General features: G+C 39.8%; 2 long non-coding RNA genes across 2 annotated transcripts; both read right to left on the reverse strand.

Annotated features, from left to right (window-relative positions):
- On the reverse strand, window positions 4,577–13,628 carry LOC109950551. The gene is made up of 4 exons (XR_002272786.1): window positions 11,542–13,628; window positions 10,581–10,644; window positions 9,484–9,544; window positions 4,577–4,779 (listed from the first exon to the last, which is right to left on the reverse strand). It is a non-coding gene; the product is annotated as an uncharacterized LOC109950551 (long non-coding RNA).
- Window positions 16,214–18,465, reverse strand: LOC109950764. The gene is made up of 3 exons (XR_002273063.1): window positions 18,158–18,465; window positions 17,198–17,261; window positions 16,214–16,385 (listed from the first exon to the last, which is right to left on the reverse strand). It is a non-coding gene; the product is annotated as an uncharacterized LOC109950764 (long non-coding RNA).

The following is a 22,211-nucleotide window of genomic DNA, read 5'->3' on the forward strand; positions in this document are numbered from 1 at the left end:
GATATAATGCCTCGTTAGTGTAGACTTGAAATCCTTCCATTTCTTGGAAGCAGAAGCTAAAACAGAGGTCTTGCCCCCTTGGCCTACGACAAAAGCCATGTCAACTGCTTCCCAAATCTGCTCCTTTATATCCTTGGGGATTTGGGACCATTTCTTGTCCACAAGTGGGATCCTGGAGCGTGCCAACACACCAATATACGACTGCATCTCAATATGTGCTTGGCCAACACCTTTCCCCCTTTTATTGTACTCAACAATTGGCCTCAGTTTCTGAAGCTTTCTCTTCACAACACGAGGCATTGTGCTCATACCTCGACCAGTCTTTGAATCATCAGAGATTGTTGTCTGGCTGGTTGGTTCTGTCTCAGCAGATGATGAAGCAAACTTCATCTTCTTTGAAGACTTCATCTCCTTCGAAGACTTGTCTTGAGGAGCTACCATTCCAAGCTTCTTGGAGCCAGAATCCTTAGTTTGTTGTTGAGAAACCATTTTAACAGACAAAACTGCAAGTGAAAATATTTCAGGAAAACATTAAGAACACAAACGACGGTATTAAAAAAATACGACGTATGATATGATTTTAGACGACGCAATGAAATAATCTCAGACGTAATAAATGTTTAAAACCATTATTTATATAACGTCGTGGTATATATGTTCACACGACGTCAATAGTAATACACCGTCGTGGTAAACTATTATTTATATAACGTCGTGGTATTTATGTTCATACGACGTCAATAGTAATACACCGTCGTGGTATTAACATTCACACGACGTAAAACAATAAGATATTTTGTCGTCTATATTAGATACCAACCCTAGTTTCTTTTTCTTTATATTTTATCAAATAAGGGAAAAACAAAAACCATTGTTCAGAGAAATCAAACCTGCAATTAAACAAGCATATAAAAAAAGACTATTATTTTAAAAACAACTTTGTCAATTTTCAGACGACGCTAGAACAACTGACGAACCGTCGTGGTCTACCGTCGTCTTATTTAGTTGAGGTAGTTGTCTTCAAAGTTGGAAACTTTCCCTCTTTGTCTGTATATTTTATCAAACTTGGAAAGAAGTAAAATGATTTTGGCCAGAAAAAAGGTAAAAAGATTTTTCAAACAAAAAACGTATGAGCATGCAAAACAGTAACCAAAATAGTGAAAATGAAAGCTTACCTTTTGCGTGCAATGAAAGCAAGAGGAAGATGATCGATGTTTAAGTTCAGAGACGACGAAGAAGACGAGAGGAAGACGATGAGAAACTCTGACAATGCTCTGACAAGGAAAAAAGACGAAAAGGTTTCTCTGGGAGATTGAAATTTTTAATCGGGTTTGGAAACAGTGCATGTGTAAGTCGAAAAGTTGCTTACATATAAAACCATTTCAAAAAAAATAATACGGCGGTTACATTTAACTACGTCGTTTTTAACTAACACGACGCAATATTTTCCGTTCGACGTGGAATCATTTAATTTAACGTCGTTAGGTTTAATATAACCGATGTGGATTTTAATTTTTAAATTATGAATAGAATTTTTTTTCCCGTGACCTTTCAGTTTATTTTTCAATTACAGTGCGTTATAAATAGAGTTTTTTTTCCGGAGGAAATTTAAAACGAAGGAAATTAATATTCTGCAATATGTAAAGTTTCTTTTTTGGATGACAGATTTAAATAAAATAAGAATATAAAAACAACAAATGTGTAAGTCAAGTAGACGAAAAGTTGCTTACATATAAAACCATTTCAAAAAAATAATACGGCGGTTACATATAACTACGACGTATAAATTACAAAATACGACGGTACATTTAACTTCGGACGTGGTAAATAAATACGACAGTAGTTTGTAGGTACCGTCGTAGTAAACTCAAAAATTAAAGTACATAAGTAATAACTCGCGTCATGGTAGATTATTTAACACGTCGTTTTTATTAATTTACCGACGTGGATTTCTGTAATATACGTCGATAATACCGACGTTGATTTTACAATTTAAACGGCGGTTTTTTTGTAAGGACCGCCGTTGGTTTTAAAAATTTATTCTATAAATTTGTCGCTTTCATTCATTTTCGGTTTACATTTAAGGTTCCAAGTTCTTCCTCTCTCAGTCTCTCATGTCTCAAAGACAATAATTTGGATGTCTTTCTCAAAGAGAAATTGAGCTTACTCGCATCAAATATATGTCCACAAGAAGAAGCTTGTCAACTAGCCTTCTCACTTCCTTGATCAAGCCTGATAGGACACTTAGTGCTTCTGAATACTCCTTGCTTTCCATCAAAAGAGATGCAAGCCTGGCCTCCACTCGCTGTCGAAGGAAAGTTCGCTTCTCAGGGAAATCTATCCTCTGCTTGATTTTCTTGCCTAAGAAGATCCGTCGGATTTGTGATAGCCTCTTCCTTTATCCGTAGAGCTTCAGAAGAAGAAGATGGGTTTCAAGAATGCGATAAAGAATAGAAATGGCTTCAGATGGCCTCTAAAGCATGAGCAATTGAATCAGTAGTTTCTGGGAGATATGATGAAGACATTGTCAATGCTTTGAACTATACAAGTCCTGCAGAAAGATAAAGGACCAAACTGTTAAAAAACTGAAACAACGGCGGTTTTCTGTTCTACCGTCGTCTTTTCTCGTCGTCTATATTAAGTTAAGATGGCGGTAGATTTATAATTACCGACGTAGATTATTTTGTTAAACGTCGTTAAGTGTACTACAACCGACGTGGATTTTATTTTTAAATTATAAATAGAGTTTTTTTTCCCGTATTCTTTCAGTTTTAGTTTTCAATTACAAAGCGTGATAAATAAATTTTTCTTTCCCGAGGAAATTTAAATGAGGGAAATTAATGTTCTAGAATTTGTAAACTAACACGACGCAATATTTTCAAATCTGTGTCATCTGTTAAGATTATGATGTGGAACAGAGTTCCATCTGGTAAGATTTCGTAACCCTTGGGATCTCAGACAAATCTGATTATGTCGGCGGTGTTCTATATAAACCGTCGTGGTTATTTCAATTCTTGTCATTAAGTAGATCTACCGACGTAGGATAAGAAAATCAAAGAAAAAAATTGTTAACAAAAATTCTTATTAAGACGACCGTTAAAATTAAAGGTACGACGTATAAAATGAATAAATACGACGTTAAATTTTATTGTACGATTTAAAGATAACGTCGTAGAACTATACGAGAATGACGTCGATATATTTATATTTTCCGTCGTTGTAAATTAATTTAATACGGCGATATTTTGTATTTTAAAGCCGTGGATTTGTTTGTAATTATACGGCGTCTTATACGAAAACCTCGTCGTGTTATTTTATGAGTACAAACGGCAGTTTTTATTGAAATCGTCGTCTTTACTTTCTACGTCGGTCGATTCATAACTTCTGCCGTTCTTTGTTGGCATTGATTTTACACTGCGGAAATCTGTTTCAAATAGACGTCGGTTGTTTAATTATGTACGTCGTTGTTTTTGAACAGCCATTTGAATCTCCATTTTTTAGTTGTCTAAGGTTGTATTACACGACGGTGTTTTTAGAACCGTCGTCTTTTTATAAACCACGACGGTTTTCACTTAGACCGTCGTTGTTTTCTGGTCGTCTTTTTCACTTTTTGTAGTAGTGCCTAGAAATAGAATAGTCCTCTCAATGACTTTCCTTTAACTCCATGACACAGTGCTACTCCTCAAATGCTATATGATATTTCTCTTAACACAAACACAAGGACAAATGAAAAGGTAATGCCTACCAAATCTCTCTATTATAATAAACCTGCAATTGAACGTCAATGACACTTTTCAGCACCAGCATGAAAGCCAAAGAAATAACATATGTAATCCCACAGTTCCCTGGGCACTGAACAATAAAAATGTAAATGATACACGGTTAATTTTAGCTCTTACACATAGCATCTATTAACACTAGTTCATCAAGTAATCATCAAAACTCTCTATCTCATGAGCACGATCCAAATAAAAAAGTTGGGGGGGGGGGGGGGAAGAGGCGGCGGGGGGGATGTGCCTGTCCCAAACTTTTCCACTGAAAAGAATTTTAAATAGGTATTTGCATCAATTTCTTCCCCCAAAACACTGTTACCTCTCAATTGGGTTTGCCACAACTCACAGTTGACTCAGATTTTTGCAACCCTGAACATAAGGTTCACTACGTTTCCTAGGGTTACGAACTTACGAAACATCTCTAATACAATTTGTGACGTCCTTCACGTCAAAGAGGCACCATTCCGCACCGGATCACATCACACTGTCAAAACTTAAGGATACACACAAGGTGCTTAGTTCACAGTATTTTGAACATAATGCTCTGATACTAAGTTGATAGGACCCGCCTTGGATTCCCCCGCTATCCTTGAAATTAGTGACGAACCCCGTAGTTCTTCCGACATCTAACTGATGCAGGGCCCGCTTACTAATTTCAAACATCCTCTTCCCCTAAAACAAAGGAAAAGAGGGCCAAGGCTTCTACCAAAATTTCGGCAGTCTCCCCTGAAAAACGAACTTTTTCCAAAATTTCAACCTGTCGAAACACAATAATAATAGTCTAACTGGCAGCATGCACAATGTAAAAGCACACAGTTTACCGGATAGGCCTCTGTCCTTAAGTCCAACCTTACATGGGCGATAACAGAGCAATTCTAAAGAAGACTTCAGTTTACAACCGAAATGAAGTTCAAAGGAAATTAAACAAACAGAAATGCCCTGTAGAAGTTTAGGGCGTGAAAGTACAATTCTTGGCTCGGTTGCTCGGCTCAGATCAAGCTACTGCCTGGGGCGCAAAACAGAAAATTGTAAGAGAATTTAAAAAAATTTCCGCATACTTGTCCCACCGTTTGTAAAAACGATGCCAAAGGATGCAATTAAAACCATTTATGTACAATCACAAGAAATTCTAAAGACTCAGGCCATAATCAATCATCAATCCAAACGGGTTTCAAACCCATCATAACCACAAACACATTTTAACCACAACCATTCAGTAAAACTGAAATATAATCAAGATTTAATCTCACTTCGACCGGGCTTCAAGCCCACCGACATATTCAAAGCCAAACTTAACAAAAGTAATAGTTTAATTCGCGGCTACACCTAGGTGAAAACCTAGGCTACCTACGTACCTCTTAGTGAGGGATCAAGCCACACGTAGTTCTTATACCAACAATCACGATTCTGATAACATACAATTATTTTCAGTAATACTAACAAGTTAATTCTAAAATCATCTTTTCCCCTTTATTAAAATCGCAATATCTCCGCCCATGAACACAAACCCATTTTTCTTTACTCACTCTGTTCTTAAGACTCATAACTCAACAACCCTTTCCCTTTAACAATTCACATATGCTAAGCATAATTCTTTTAAACATTTATCTTTTTCCCGATATGGTATAAAATCTTTTTCCTTCTCCCTGTTACTTTACTACACGTTGGAGAGTCCAATGCCATGCATAGTAATAATATACCCTCCCTTAATTCAATTTTTCCCAAATTCTCAATATTTCAATGTACCCAATTATTTATTCGTAGTATATTAAAAAAAAAAAAAAAAAAGACTCACAAAAGCATAAATTCCATAAAGACCCCAAAATAATTCAAATAATAATCAAAACTTATTTAAACATAATTTCCATAACATACTATATTCCACAATTAAAACAATAGACTTTCATAAACAACCCAATATCACCCAATCCATATACTTCAATAATAATCATAATAATAATAATTCCATAAAATACTATAAAACAATCTCATAATCCCAACATAATCAAAATAACTCAAACAACAATCAAGACTCGTTTACAAGGTTATTCTAGTACTTTTCGAAGGGTGAAACTACCTCGGAAGACTCACGGTCAACTGAGAGATCAAACTTCCCATAATGGTCAACCGGGCCCAAGACCTCCGATTTTCAATCTGAAAGTTCTTACGAGTTCAACAAAGCCTACTTAACATGTCCTATAAGTTTAGTCTCTATCAAGCGGCCGGATCCCTCTCGATCACACGATCAAACCGTTACCGGTTTACCTAACCCTAGAATCATTGATTCGGAGTATCTGGGACTCCGATTCTCGATTAGTGAGTTCCTACACGATCCTAGAGGTACATAACATACTTGGAAATGGAGCTGATCCAACGGTCTGAACATATCACCTAATAGGCGTAAATCCGTTTGACTGTCAAAAGATAACCAATTCCAAATCCGAGCATACCGTCGTTCTCGGGACTACAAGGAGAACATTTTGGAACATAATGGGCCACCGCACATCAACCCAGGCACTACCACACGCTCCGGCTACGCGTAGGTGTCTTGAGAAAATTCCAGTGACGGAAAATTCTCGAAACATCCTACAATACCTATACCAATACGTTCAGACTAACAAGAGGAGTGATTTTTGTTTTGGACCATGGCAAAAAACTAGCCAGAACGGAGCTAAAATCGTCGGCCAAAAATGGATATATTGAATGATCTGTAAAACCTCAAAAACGATCTATAATGCCTACATAAACGGATAGATCACGAAGAGTAGATGAAGTTTCATATCTCACTCAACGAAAATGGCAGTCGGAGTCATCGAAAAAGGCGTCAGAAACTTCAAAAATCACCCGAATTTCCAGTTTAATTTCCTTCGGTTTTTAAGCTGGGAAAATGGGTGGGTTAGATAAAAAAACATTGATACGAAACTTTTGCAACCGATTTCACTCGAATCGGACATCAGACGATGATGAAATCGCAGTCGGAAAATTGCTGCCCGCACATAGAGAGAGAGTGTCAGGGAAAGAGATGGAGGGGAGAGAGAGACCGGTCTGTTTTAAAAATCCAACTTTAAAATATTTACGGTTGTACTACTGCACTTTTGTTGCCGAGTGTCTACAAACTCGTGAAAGCGAGTTCTATGCAACGATACCACTTATTTCCCCAAAATCCTTCTGGATTAAAAAGTGACCAAAGTACCCCTACTCCCAAGAGCAAAATTGTAATTTCTCAATTAAATAAATTGAATAAATGGTTAAAATTGGATCCGGGTGTCACACACCTAGCACATAGATACTAAAAGAAAACAACCTTGAGACACACAAAACAAAAAATAGTTAGTAAATAACATGTCGTGCTGTAAAGAAAAGAAAAAATAAATAAAATACTAATAAATAATAATAATAATAATAATAATAATAATAAAGGGACGTCAAGTAACTAAAGACCAAAAAAATTAGATAGTAAAATCCAGGAAATAAACTTGTGAGTGTAGAAGGTTAATGCAATATAGCTAAGGCAAGATCAAGGTTGATCCCACAAAGACTAAATTAATTCTCAAATTATTGTGAATTATAAACTACTTAAGCCTTTGTATATAGTTAACTAACTAACCCACAGTGACTAAAACAATAAAACAAGGAAAACACGAAGAAAAATAGGAACAAAAAAATTAAAGCCTAAGTTACTCTAGACACCCTAACTAATAACTTAAAAGTTAAAACTAATATACTTCTATGCTTCCTAAAATTATGACTTAACTAACACTTAACAAAAGAGTTTTGAAAAAGGGTTTCTGGAGATTTTCTTTTAAAAGAAAGTTTAAAACAAGAAAATTGAAAGATAATATTTCTTTTTTTAATTATATTTAATTATATTTTTGAAAAGTAACTAAATAAGATTTCAAACAATTTTAGAGAGGCTTTACCATAACAACGATTTCACCACAATTCCTCTTATCTCCTAAATTTATTATGTTGATGTGCTCTCTAGAATTATGATTAACTCTTTTCACAACAATTAACTAATTTTTCTTACCATGCAATTTATCCTTGGCATGGGGCATGAATATAAACACATAATAGAGCTTAGGCTCCATGAGAACTTCACACAATCACACAAACCCTTAAGAGTATGACGTTTACTTTAGACGCATTCATGAATTTAATCACATGAAGCAAAACTTATATTAGGCATGGCATATACCCTAACATACATCAAATTACTTAATTAAAACCTGGATGGTAGCTAAACATCAAGATCATTAGTTAAGAAAATAATAAGCACAATGATTAAATTTCAAGAAGATGAAAACTATACATGGCATAACTAGCATCCTCCTTTATAGTGCAAATGACGAAGCTCACAACGCTTTGCTTTGTTTTGCCATGGAAGCTAAAATAACCTATGCTATTGAGGCCGAAATTTGACTAGTAGAGGGGATTAGAGGGAACATGACTAATAGTCAGCGCCACAACAAGAATTTTCGAGAGCTTGGGAGTGTTTCCTAACTTGATTAAAATGACCTACCGTTTGGTAGGACATCGGGCCTTGGTGCCGATTCTGATTCGACGAGTCCAAAATTTTGTAGTGGTTGGGGAACCAATTAGGAGAGGAGACGTCCAGAGGAAGAAGTACAAGGTGAATGCAAGGAAGAGGGAGACACGGGAGGCCAAACTAAGGAAAACTTCCAAGAAGGAGGCCACTTGGCAAGGGCATTAATAGAGAGGTGTTGAGCATCAACAGCGGCGGCAGAAGGTTGGGAAAAAGAGAAAAGAAATTTATATAAAAATGAAATTAACAGCCAGTGTTACAACTTTAACAATGAGCAAACAAGTAAAGAAAGCCTTAGAAGAAGTAATGATTCAATACCTTTCCAATGCCCAGTGGACCATAGAGAAGTAAACCTCGATGCCACTGAATCAAAACCCAAAACCCATTTAATAAGATATCGGTTCCTGATTAGGACTGTGGTGGAGGATATGAAGTGTTTGATGTTACATAGTGACAGGACTCGCCCCGAATTCCTCGGAACCCGGGACAAATCTTGTGGAAATTTCCACATCACACCGATGCCGGGCCCACTTATATTACTATATCCTCTTTTTCAAAATTCAGGAAAAAGGGCACGAAACTTTCTACCGAAATTTCGGGGCAGAGTTTCCCTTGAAAAATGGACATTTCTCAAATTTTCTGAACTTGTTAAAACACATTTAATATCACCAACTAGTAGCATGCACGAAATAATTTCATGTAGTTTACAAAGATAGCCTCCGGCCTCACAATCATACCCTAGTATGGGTCAACAAAGAAATTCTAAAGACTGAGACTAGGATCAAACACCCATCCCAATGGGTTTCGGACTCAACAAGACCACAAACCCCTTGACAAGACCCGACCCAATTTCCGCTTTGGAATCCGAGTCGAATCCTGTGCGTGTCCAACATCTGGCGAATGTCGGGCACAAAAGACCTTTTTACCCTTCTCGTCTCAAATTTTTTTCAGATTTCCCTTAGACTTCTGCTGAAATTTCGGCAGAGTCTCCCTTGTATTTTGACCAATCCCAAAATTTTCCACCTGTTAAACAATCAATAAATTCACACCAACTGCCAGAATATCTCAAGTAATCAATCTCAACTGTAGTTTCTCAGTTTCAACTAGATATCAGAGCATTTTCTAAATTTTTCAGGGTTGTAAGGATTTTCTACAACACTCTACCTGACTTCGAGGCGCGAAAGCTATGAATGGCCCGGTGGTGGATCCCGCGTACTTCTACGGCCTGGGGGCGAAAAACAGGTTGAAAATGTGAGTGAACAAAAATAATGTTCTTGAAAACAATTTTATAAACATAATAACCCCCATAAAAAAAATAAGAAGAGATCTAAATCGAGGGTTTGTCTATATTTCAATATAGAGTATTCAAATAAGCATGTAAAAACCTACTGATGACTGTGCTTGTATAACTGAACCAATATGTAAAGATATAAATGCACGAATATCAAGAAATTGATATAAAATAACTGAAAGTCATACTTGAATAAAAGAAAACTCAAATCCTCTGAAAATACCACCTATTTGTACCCCTGTCATGTCCGTCAATTCCCCTGGCAGGTCTCGGGCCCCACGCAGTCCACCCGAGCCGCAAACTGGCGAAATCAAGGGACTATAATCAGCCTGATCTGCCGGCAGGTCCTCGATGACACCAAGTCAGCTCGAGTCGCTCAGGCAGGATGCAGGGGACCGTAGTCAGCCTGATCCACAATCCTGGCAGGTCTCGGGGACACAGAGTCAGCCGAGCCGCAATCCTGGCAGGTCTCGGGACACCAAGTCTGCCGAGCCGCAAATCCTGGCATTCACGGTCCGAGCGTCCTCGAAACTCGTGAGGCAAAGTCAAGTGCACTGACTAAACTATAATCAGACTGGATGTCCGTAGACATCGGTCCGACTCTGGGTAATCACCAAATGTAATGGGTACACGGTGGTTTTCTTTGAAAATAAATTATTTTAAAAAAAATTTCTACTAACTCACTGCATCTCAGTAAATCTGAATTGTATCTGTACCTCCTCTGGTAAAGTTCTCAACCTCTGCCTTTAATATTACTCGAGCTTCGATAATTAAACATCACATAATTTAAAATACTTAATAGTAAAAATCATACTCGAGAAGAATAGTTCATAAAACTTATTCAAATAACCTCATTTATAAAAGCTTATTTATATAAAATCAATATAAAATCATTTAAGTAAACTTGTTTATATAAATCATTCATGTGACTCATTTATATAAAATCATTCATGAAAGAAAGTCCACTCACAGATGGTCCGAGCTAATTTGACCCTTCGAAGGTCCCGGCTGCGGGTCGACCGGACCTTTGGTGCCTGATTATCCATAGATAATAAATCAATAAACTGCTGAATAAAAAGAATTTAAATTAAATACCCTGCCCCCGGCTCCTAGAAATACGTGCGCTCAATTTTTAAGTTACTCCTATGCCCACAATAGCCTTTTTTTTTTTAGATAGTTAGAACGGTCTTAAGAGACCTGAAGCCTTACTAAGCGATAAACTGCCAGATCGGACGATCCGGGACCCCGTGGGTCCACGATGTCCGATGGCCAATCTGGGCTCTTCTGAAGGTTCCTTACAGAGGAGGAACCATGTTCTGCGAGTTTGGTACGAAACGGACGGTCGGATTAGCCAAAATCGCGTTATCGCTTAAAATCCAAACCCTAGCCCCAGGGTTCGCGATTTCGGAGTATCCGGGACTCCGATTTGCAATCCGTCGAATCCTACACGATCCTGACATCATGTAGACCGACATATCCGAAATTCAGCGCGATCCGACGATTTGACGACACTGCACCCACGGATCGCGCGATATGGAAAATCCGTCCGGGGCTCAAACGGACTCCGAATCGAGATCCGTGAAATCCTATGCGCTCGTGACGACACGAGGGTCACAAAACTGCACAGAATTACTTCACTACCCTCGCCCCACGCGTCCCAGCACGCGCGGTCAGATTTGGGTGTCTTAAGCGATTTCGGGTGGCCGAAAAATCTCGGAACCAAGACTCCAAACTCCTATCCTAGGTAAAACACCCCATTTGGAGTCACTTTTGTTCTTGGACATACCCCAAAAAGTGACCAGAAACAGTAGTTTTCGGCGGCCGAAATTTCGGCCAGAATTCAAGTCGAAACTTGATCCCTTTAGAGCTAAAATGGATCGAAACCCATACATCCATCAGCTAGAACACGAAAAATATCTGAGAAACCATACCTTACTCAATTGATTTGGTGGAGAAACGAAGGAGAAATTCGAGCTGGAAGATCGGGTGAACTCGGATGAACATCCATCGGAAATCATGGTTTTCCAATCAACTCCGGGCGGCCCAAGGGTGGAGGTCGGTCAGGTCTTGACGGCGAGAGGGAGGCGGAGCCGACGGTACCCTTGCCGTAGATTGGCTCGGCCTGTGGTGGCCGGGCCGTCGCCTAGAAGTCGAAGCGTCGCACGGCTGGGTGCGACGGGAGAGGAAGAGAGGAGAGAGAGAAAACTGACGTGGGAGAGGAGAGAGAGAAGGGATAAAAATCTGACTTTTTGACCAAATTACCATTTTGCCCTTCGCGGTATTTAGACCATATCTTCTTCGTTACAGCTCCGATTCGGGTCTACTCCGTGTCTACGAACTCGTTTGGCCGCGCTCTACGCAATGGCGTAAGCGGAATTCTCAAATTATTTCTTGATTAAAAAGTCAAATTTTCCCCCATTAAAATATGCGAGGGCAAACTTGTCTTTTTGCTAGAAGATATTATCCTCTCTTTTTAGATATTTTATTTCTTTTTAGATATTTTGTTTTGGGTTATTACAATCTACCCCCCTTATAAAAATTTCGTCCTCGAAATTTACCTCCTTGTCGTTTAAAGAGGGGGAAGGACTGCACCTATATCTGCAACTTAAGTTATTACACAACATGTGTCACAGAAAGCTGGACACTTCCTATTCCAAAATCTGTACTGTTTGTTTCCCACACATTCTATATTCTCATTGGGTCCGATACAACTAGGATTTGGCTCCCTTGCTTCCTTAAATCTCATTTCACCTTCCTCAGGCAATAAATATTGGAGAATACCCAACTGAAGATCCTTCTTCTAGTATCTGCATAACTTCTTGCCAGTCCTGGGTTACTTGAGTATTTTTCTGCTTAATCCAATAAGGTTCTTTATTTCCTACCATACTTTCAGATTTCGATAAACCTTGCTTAACATTCCATCTTCATACTTGGGTGATCCATACTATGCCTCGTGTAAGGCATCTATTGGAAATATCTCAGTTACAGATACTAATAGCAAATTTTAGATTTGTAATCCGAGGAAATCCGACAACTGTCACTTAAGGCATACTCCCAAACCAGCATCTTTTCACTCAAATCATTCTGAAATTGAAGTAGATTATGTCTCAATAACCTTTCCACAATTTAAATCATTTTCTTAAGCTGGTCATCTGTCTGGAGTGAATTGCGGTATTAAACTGTACTCAAGGCCCAAAAGCTTCTTTTAGCTGAGTCCAACTGGAACATAATATGGATTTTTAATTCTAAACTATAGAGACTGGTATTCCATAGCGGCGCAAGATCTTATCTGGAAAAATTCTTGGCAGTTTGTTCAAACTATCCTTGGCTCTTATCTGTGGGACACAAACAGGCTTACTGAATCGATTCTTAATTTCTTACACTCCACTCTGCTTTCTCTATATTCAAGGAGGCTGAACTTAAAATCCATCGTAAGTTGTTCCCGCTTCTCTTGAGAAATCGGAAATGGTTATAAGAATCCTGTTGATTTCTATTACTGGACTATTGCTTCTTGGCAAACTTTACCGTGCCTTTCCTCATAAGTAACCACCTCTATTGTAAAACCTTACTTCCATATTACACAATTCAACTCTTTCTTGTAGGAGTCAACTCTAGACCTTGAAAATATCCTGCGAATCTTTGAGTTTTTAGCACTGATCCTTTCTGAAGAGTGGGTAACGGTGCTTCTGTTTATCCAAAGTCCATTTTGAAATTCCTCAGTCTTACCATCATGGATCAATATTTTCTTTGGAGATAAGCTACTTCTCCTGAGAAATCCACATTGAGTATGTCTATAACCTCTAACTATGTTCTTCGTCTCAATTGGAGGATAAATACATATAGTAATCCTTTATGATCTGTAAGGATCTGGCATACTTCCTATAAAAATACTGTCATTAACCTTACTAAACCAGACTTACTGTGGCCCATTCCAAATCATGAATAGAATGCTTCGATTTATACTTCTTCTGTTGTTGAGATACATAAGTACTCACTCTACCATACTGCACCTGCATAAACCTCAATTCTTATGACAAATAATACGGTAGCATACCAAGTTCTCCCTAACCTCCTGCAGTGCTGAAATCGAAGTAGTGGTTGGCCTGCTCTTAAGTTTAACATCGTCCTCTTCACACTGATCTGACTACACCAATTTAACTTCTTTCTTTTCTAAAGGATGAACAGTGTCGCCATGGTGGATAACCTTTCTACTGGGCGACAGTAAGAATCGACTTACTTAAAAAATTCTGTATCTCAGTAGCACTGATTGGCCGTAACTCAATTTGCTAATGCTTCAATCCTTGAGGATCAACAAAATACTTTTAACCGAAATTATGTGTTCCAAGAAACTCACTCTGTCCATCCAACATACACGCTTACTGAGCTTCGCATAAAGTTACTATCTTCTCAAAGTCCACCACCCAAAGTTCAAATACTTCTCATGTGTCTTCTGTTTCTTCGAATACACTCAAAGGTTATCTAGCTATGCGATCATGAGGCGATCTCAATACCTCCCAAACATTCTATTCACGGGGGGTCCAAACTACTACTGGCACATCCCTTAATTCTCTATAATATGACCAGGAACTCAAAGTACCCATACCTTATTCTTTAATTCATTACTGGAACTATCTAAGCCTCATACCGTTTGTTAGAAAATCCCTTAGCATTCCTTACTTATTAAACAATTTCTTACTGTGATATCATGGACTTCAATCTCCGCATTATGATTTTTGGCCGGCTGCCTTGAGTCCATGTACAACTTCATGCTAACATCTCCTTCCTTAAATAACTCCAGAACACTTCAATGAAGAAAACATTAAGGTAAATGATCCTCTTCACGATTAATTCCTGCAATTGAGTCTCTAACTCTTTCAACTTACTGCTGTCATTTTATACTTTATCCGAGAAATAAGCTCCATTCCTGGGGCGGGCTCAAGAATAAACTTGACCTCCTGATGAAATGGTAGCTTTGAGGTACGGTATCCGGCCAAATCAATCCACTCCTAAGATGATCTCCAGTCAATCATGCCGAAGGGGGATTCAATCTGTAACTGCAATAAATAATGCTCATACTTCCTACTGAGTTGTGTTATACTGTCATTCTGCAAGTTTAAAACTGTTACTACATCCCTTCAGCTAACTGCTTCCTCAACCAGCCGTACTGATCTGGGCCCATTGCTAAACAAAGCTCCCATCAATTGTGGTGTTTCCTGTAACTTACCTTGCATACTTGTTTCGCTGCAGTAATAATCCTTTTATGCTGAAGAAACAGCGACAACCCTTTTTGAAAATAATATCCTCCAGCTGTACCTCACTAGCAGGGCTCGGAACGGTGCCTACCATACCTGACACATTAAGGCAACTTCTCCTGTTAGGGTCTGACAACAATTGTCTTCCAATACTCCTGGCTACACTAGTCCTAGAACGATTTCCAATATTACTATCATGGCTGGTACTTCCATTGAAACTAACTCCAAGTCAATAGCCTCCCTACTTACGGCCACTCGGTGATCTGGAACTGTAATCACCATTATAGTTACCTCTCTTAAATGTTTCCTGATCAATATTACTTATATCCAAATACTGTGCACAAAGTGCACCCTATGGTCTATCCATTATCTGGCTGGACAGACATTACCATGGCACCCAAGTCAACTGACTTCTAACTAATCACAATACCTTGGATGAAAGCTTTTAACCTTATCGTAGCCAGGTACTACCTCTTACTTTCCGATCTCTATCAATAGAAAACAGTACGTGAAATCTTTTTCTCGTATTCGAATCCAATCATTTTCCCCTATTTGGCTGCAAAAATTCCTGCATCCACGCCTTCTGCAGACTTGTAGATAAAGCTGACTATCGCATTCGGCTCTGAAATACTTATCTCATACAAGTCAAGGATTCTAGTATTGTTCTTAACCAAATCCCATCAATACTCTATTCTTCTGTGGAACAATCATAACCTTCACGATCTACTCCACTTCCCTAATATGATTCTCCTTTACTACTGGGTACCACCATTATTCTCAATTTATAGCTCTCAATATCCTTTTTACTTGATCCACCTATCTCACAGATGGGTCTCTGGCTGACTAAAGCTCGAGCTAACAACTCCAAGGTTTACTGGATATTTAGATCTCCCCGTCTACTCGGTGCGGTAAATACGGCTACTGACGAGCCTCTAACAACAGATTACTTTACCGGTTCAGATACCTGTGCAGCTCCTGTCTAACTTGGGAATCTCATCCCCTTACATCGAGATATCTGTCTAATTTTCCTACGGATACCACCACCATTAGGGCCCAACACGAAAAGAAAACCGGGGTGCACAAGGTGCGAAGTCTACAGGAAGTATAAACCTATGCTCTGATACCAAATTGACAAGACCCGACCCAATTTCCGTTTTGGAATCCGAGTCGAATCCTGTGCGTGTCCAACATCTGGCGAATGTCAGGCACAAAAGACCTTTTTACCCTTCTCGTCTCAAATTCTTTTCAGATTTCCCTTAGACTTCTGCTGAAATTTCGGCAGAGTCTCCCGTGTATTTTGACCAATCCCAAAATTTTTCACCTGTTAAACAATCAATAAATTCACACCAACTGCCAGAATATCTCAAGTAATCAATCTCAACTGTAGTTTCTCAGTTTCAACTAGATATCAGAGCATTTTCTAAATTTTTCAGGGTTGTAAGGATTTTCTACAACACTCTACCTGACTTCGAGGCGCGGAAGCTATGAATGGCCCGGTGGTGGATCCCGCGTACTTCTACGGCCTGGGGGCGAAAAACAGGTTGAAAATGTGAGTGGACAAAAATAATGTTCTTGAAAACAATTTTATAAACATAATAACCCCCATAAAAAAAAATAAGAAGAGATCTAAATCGAGGGTTTGTCTATATTTCAATATAGAGTATTCAAATAAGCATGTAAAAACCTACTGATGACTGTGCTTGTATAACTGAACCAATATGTAAAGATATAAATGCACGAATATCAAGAAACTGATATAAAATAACTGAAAGTCATACTTGAATAAAAGAAAACTCAAATCCTCTGAAAATACCACCTATTTGTACCCCTGTCATGTCCGTCAATTTCCCTGGCAGGTCTCGGGCGCCACGCAGTTCACCCGAGCCACAAACTGGCGAAATCAGGGCAAAGTCAAGTGCACTGACTAAACTATAATCAGACTGGATGTCCGTAGATATCGGTCCGACTCTGGGTAATCACCAAAAGTAATGGGTACACGGTGGTTTTCTTTGAAAATAAATTATTTTAAAAAAATTTCTACTAACTCACTGCATCTCAGTAAATCTGAATTGTATCTGTACCTCCTCTGGTAAAGTTCTCAACCTCTGCCTTTAATATTACTGGAGCTTCGATAATTAAACATCACATAATTTAAAATACTTAATAGTAAAAATCATACTCGAGAAGAATAGTTCATAAAACTTATTCAAATAACCTCATTTATAAAAGCTTATTTATATAAAATCAATATAAAATCATTTAAGTAAACTTGTTTATATAAATCATTCATGTGACTCATTTCTATAAAATCATTCATGAAAGAAAGTCCACTCACAGATGGTCCGAGCTAATTTGACCCTTCGAAGGTCCCGGCTGCGGGTCGACTGGACCTTTGGTGCCTGATTATCCATAGATAATAAATCAATAAACTGCTGAATAAAAAGAATTTAAATTAAATACCCTGCCCCCGGCTCCTAGAAATACGTGCGCTCAATGTTTAAGTTACTCCTATGCCCACAATAGCTTTTTTTTTTTAGATAGTTAGAACGGTCTTAAGAGACCTGAAGCCTTACTAAGCGATAAACTGCCAGATCGGACGATCCGGGACCCCGTGGGTCCACGATCTCCGATGGCCAATCTGGGCTCTTCTGAAGGTTCCTTACAGAGGAGGAACCATGTTCTGCGAGTTTGGTCCGAAACGGACGGTCGGATTAGCCAAAATCGCGTTATCGCTTAAAATCCAAACCCTAGCCCCAGGGTTCGCGATTTCGGAGTATCCGGGACTCCGATTTGCAATCCGTCGAATCCTAAACGATCCTGACATCATGTAGACCGACATATCCGAAATTCAGCGCGATCCGACAATTTGACGACACTGCACCCACGGATCGCGCGATATGGAAAATCCGTCTGGGGCTCAAACGGACTCCGAATCGAGATCCGCGAAATCCTATGCGCTCGTGACGACACGAGGGTCACAAAACTGCACATAATTACTTCACTACCCTCGCCCCACGCGTCCCAGCACGCGCGGTCAGATTTGGGTGTCTTAAGCGATTTCGGGTGGCCGAAAAATCTCGGAACCAAGACTCCAAACTCCTATTCTAGGTAAAACACCCCATTTGGAGTCACTTTTGTTCTTGGACATACCCCAAAAAGTAACCAGAAACAGTAGTTTTCGGCAGCCGAAGTTTCGGCTAGAATTCAAGTCGAAACTTGATCCCTTTAGAGCTAAAATAGATCGAAACCCATACATCCATCAGCTAGAACACGAAAAATATCTGAGAAACCATACCTTACTCAATTGATTTGGTGGAGAAACGAAGGAGAAATTCGAGCTGGAAGATCGGGTGAACTCGGATGAACATCCATCGGAAATCATGGTTTTCCGATCAACTCATGGCGGCCCAAGGGTGGAGGTCGGTCAGGTCTTGGCGGCGAGAGGGAGGCGGAGCCGACGGTACCCTTGCCGTAGATCGGCTCGGCCTGTGGTGGCCGGGCCGTCGCCTAGAAGTCGAAGCGTCGCACGGCTGGGTGCGACGGGAGAGGAAGAGAGGAGAGAGAGAAAACTGACGTGGGAGAGGAGAGAGAGAAGGGATAAAAATCTGACTTTTTGACCAAATTACCATTTTGCCCTTCGCGGTATTTAGACCATATCTTCTTCGTTACAACTCCGATTCGGGTCTACTCCGTGTCTACGAACTCGTTTCGCCGCGCTCTACGCAATGGCGTAAGCGGAATTCCCAAATTCTTTCTTGATTAAAAAGTCAAATGTTCCCCCATTAAAATATGCGAGGGCAAACTTGTCTTTTTGCTAGAAGATATTATCCTTACTTTTTAGATATTTTATTTCTTTTTAGATATTTTGTTTTGGGTTATTACACCCCTTTTAACCACGACTACTTGGTAAAACTGAAATAAAATCAATCAATCAAGCCTCATTCTCAAACAAGCTTAAGGACCATCGACAAAGTCGTAACCAAACTTATCCAAAGAGCAAAAAAAGTGAGACTAGGTCCAAACGACTAAATTAAAGTTTCAAAATTATCTTTAGTTCGCGGCTGCACCTGAGTGGGACCCCAGGCTACCTACGTACCCTTACTGAGGGATCAAGCCACCCGTAGTTCTTTCAACAAAAATCCGGTTCCAATAACATACAATCAATTACAGCAGTAGAAAATAATAAATTCTAGAATTGACCCCTTTTCCATTTCTTTAAATCACATCATACCAAACATAATCCTTTTCAAACATCAAACTTTCCCCAACATAGTATAATAATCCTATATTCCTTTCCCTGTTATTTTACTACACGCCGGAAGGTCAAACGCCACGCGTAGTAAAATAACGATAACCCAAGTACACGGATCTTTTACTACACGCCGGATAATCCAACGCCACGTGTGGTAAGGTAGCCAATATTTCAATGAGCCCACACGCCGGAATATTCCAACGCCACGTGTGAGACCATATAATCACATATTCTTCTCACACGCTGGAAAATTTTGAACGCCACGTGTGGGAAGTGTCTCACACACCGAAATATTCTAACACCACGTGTGAGACCAGATAATCACATACTCGTTCCACACGCCGAAAAATTTTCAACGCCACGTGTGAGACCAGATAATCACATATTCTTCCCACACGTCAAAAAATTTCCAAAGCCACGTGTGGGAAGTGTCTCACATGTCGGAATATTCCAACGCCACATGTGAAACCAATATAATACATATTCTTCCCACATGCTGAAAAATTTCCAACGCCAAGTGCGGGAAGTGTCTCACAGGACGGAATATTCCAATGCCACGTGTGAGACCAGATAATCACATATTCTTCCCACACGCAGGAAAATTTCCAATGCCATGTGTGGAAAGTGTCTCACACGCTGGAATATTCCAATGTCACGTGTGAGACCATATAATCACATATCTTTCCCACACGCCAGAAAATTTCCAACACCACGTGTGGGAAGTGTCTCACACGCTGGAATATTCCAACGCCACGTGTGAGACCAGATAATCATATATTCTTCCCACATGCAGAAAAATTTCCAACACTATGTGTGTGAAGTCCAGTAACTGGGGGATGGTACTTAACATAGTGTAATTATATACCTTCCAAAATAATCAACATTATTTATTAACTCAATTCACCATAATTCATCCAAACCTCATCACAAATAATTTGAACAACTCAATTATCGGTCAAGACTTGCTTACATGGTTGTTCTAGTACCTCTTGAAGGGTAAAACTACCTCGGAAGACTCACAGTCAACTGAGTGGTCTAACTACCCAAACTTGGTCAACCGGACCCGTGGGGCCTAAGATTTTAAATTTTCGATCTGAAAGTTCCTATGATTCCACAAGGTTTAGGATATACGTCCTGCAAGTTTGGTCCTGATCGGACGATTGGATATCTTGCGATAGCATGATCGGACGGTTATTGTAAAACGCAAACTTTAAGTTATTAAATCGGAACATACGGAGCTCCGATTCATGATCCTAGGAATGCTTAGATCAACATATATTGAAATGGAGTCGATCCAACGATTCGAACATGTCAAACCCAGATAACACCTAATATGTGATATCCGATTGACGATCAAATGACACCCAAATCCATATCCGAGCACACCTACGCGCTTGTGACAACTAGGGGATCGCATCAGGACACAATGCCCCTCTGTTACAGTGCCACACGTCGCCACACGCTCCAGCAGCGTGTGGGTGTCCAAAGCCATGTCGTTCGCCAGAAAACTTCAAAATCACGTGCCAAGCTTCCTATCCTAGGTTCAAGACATCGATTTGAGGCCTACCCCGAAAAATGGTCGGAAGTGGCCGGAATTTCAACCCGAAATACGGCCAAACTTTGAGTTATAAATCGAACAACCTAGGCTAGAAATTGATCAAATCATACTCAACTATAAGCTAGAGCACGAAAAATAGGTGAGAAAGCATACCTCACACGTCCGATTTGGTAGCCGGAGGAGAGAGAACGAAGCCAACGAAAATCAAGCGAAAAACCGGCCGTTTCTCAGCTTTTTTCGACGGCTGGAGTGGCGGTTGGCGTCGGGGTGCAAAAGGAAAAAGTTGCTGGGGTGGTGGCGGTCCAAACCCGACTGGTCTCGTGGCCGGTGGTGTACTGTGGCGGTGGTTATGGAGAGAGGGAGCGACGGCTGGAGGAAAAAGTCAGGGGAGGGGGTTTTCTGTCGTGCGAGAGAGAGAGATATATATATATATATATATATATTCTGGTTTGTCCAAAGCGATTTTGTTCCTACTTGAATTTTGATTGTATCTCTCTCGTTACAACTCGGATTTGAGCCCACTACGTGTCTACAGACTCATCTCGACGTACTCAATGCAATGATAGAACGAAAATCCCATTTTCTTTCCTGAACAAAAAGTCAACTTTGATACTAATAAAATATTCCAGGGGCAAAATAGTCTTTCATCTTAATAAACTAATAATTAAAAATTTATTTAGGACTGGGTTGTTACAATTAATTATCACGTCCCGGGATTGGCTTCGCCGTAGCATGATATTGTCTGCTTTGGGCCTCTCTTTCTACCCTCACGGTTTTGTTTCTGGGAACTCACAAGCAACCTCCCAAGGTCACCCAGCTTGGGATTGCTCTAGCCCCAACTCGCTTAACTTCGGAGTTCCCATGACTCTGAAGCCAGTGAGCACCCAAAAGGCCTCGTGCTAAATAAAGGTGGGCATGTACATATAAGGCACATCATCCCTTCTCCGTTGTTCGATGTGGGATGTTACAATCCACCCCCCTTAGAGGCCCGACGTCCTCGTTGGCACACTCGCATCACACAGCAGAGTGGCTCTGATACCAAATTGTCACATCTAGCCATCGGCTCTGCCGTAGTATGATATTGTTCGCTTTGGGCCCCCATTTCTACCCTCACAGTTTTGTTTCTGGGAACTCACGAGGAGCTTCCAAGTAGGTCACCCATCCTGGGATTGCTCTAGCCCCAACTCGCTTAACTTTGGATTTCTATGACTTCGAAGCTAGTGAGCTCCCAAAAGGCCTCGTGCTAGATGGAGGTGGGTATGTATATATAAGGCACATCACCCCCTCTCTATTGGTCGATGTGGGATGTTGCACATAGCATTGAGGATGGTTTTATCCATATCCATTGAACTGTTAATGGAGTCACCCATAAGAACCACCAAACTTTATTTCTGATGTATTGTTAAAGGATTGTAACCAATAGTTTTTAGGAGTACAATCCTTGGGGGCGGGTACTCTATCACGGGTAAGGTTCCTTCTCATACTTGTAGTTAAGAGGATAAGCTACTTAGTTAGACTGACGACTGATTATGTATAGAG

This window comes from Prunus persica, chromosome G8 (assembly GCF_000346465.2).
Source record: "Prunus persica cultivar Lovell chromosome G8, Prunus_persica_NCBIv2, whole genome shotgun sequence".
NCBI lineage: Eukaryota > Viridiplantae > Streptophyta > Magnoliopsida > Rosales > Rosaceae > Prunus > Prunus persica.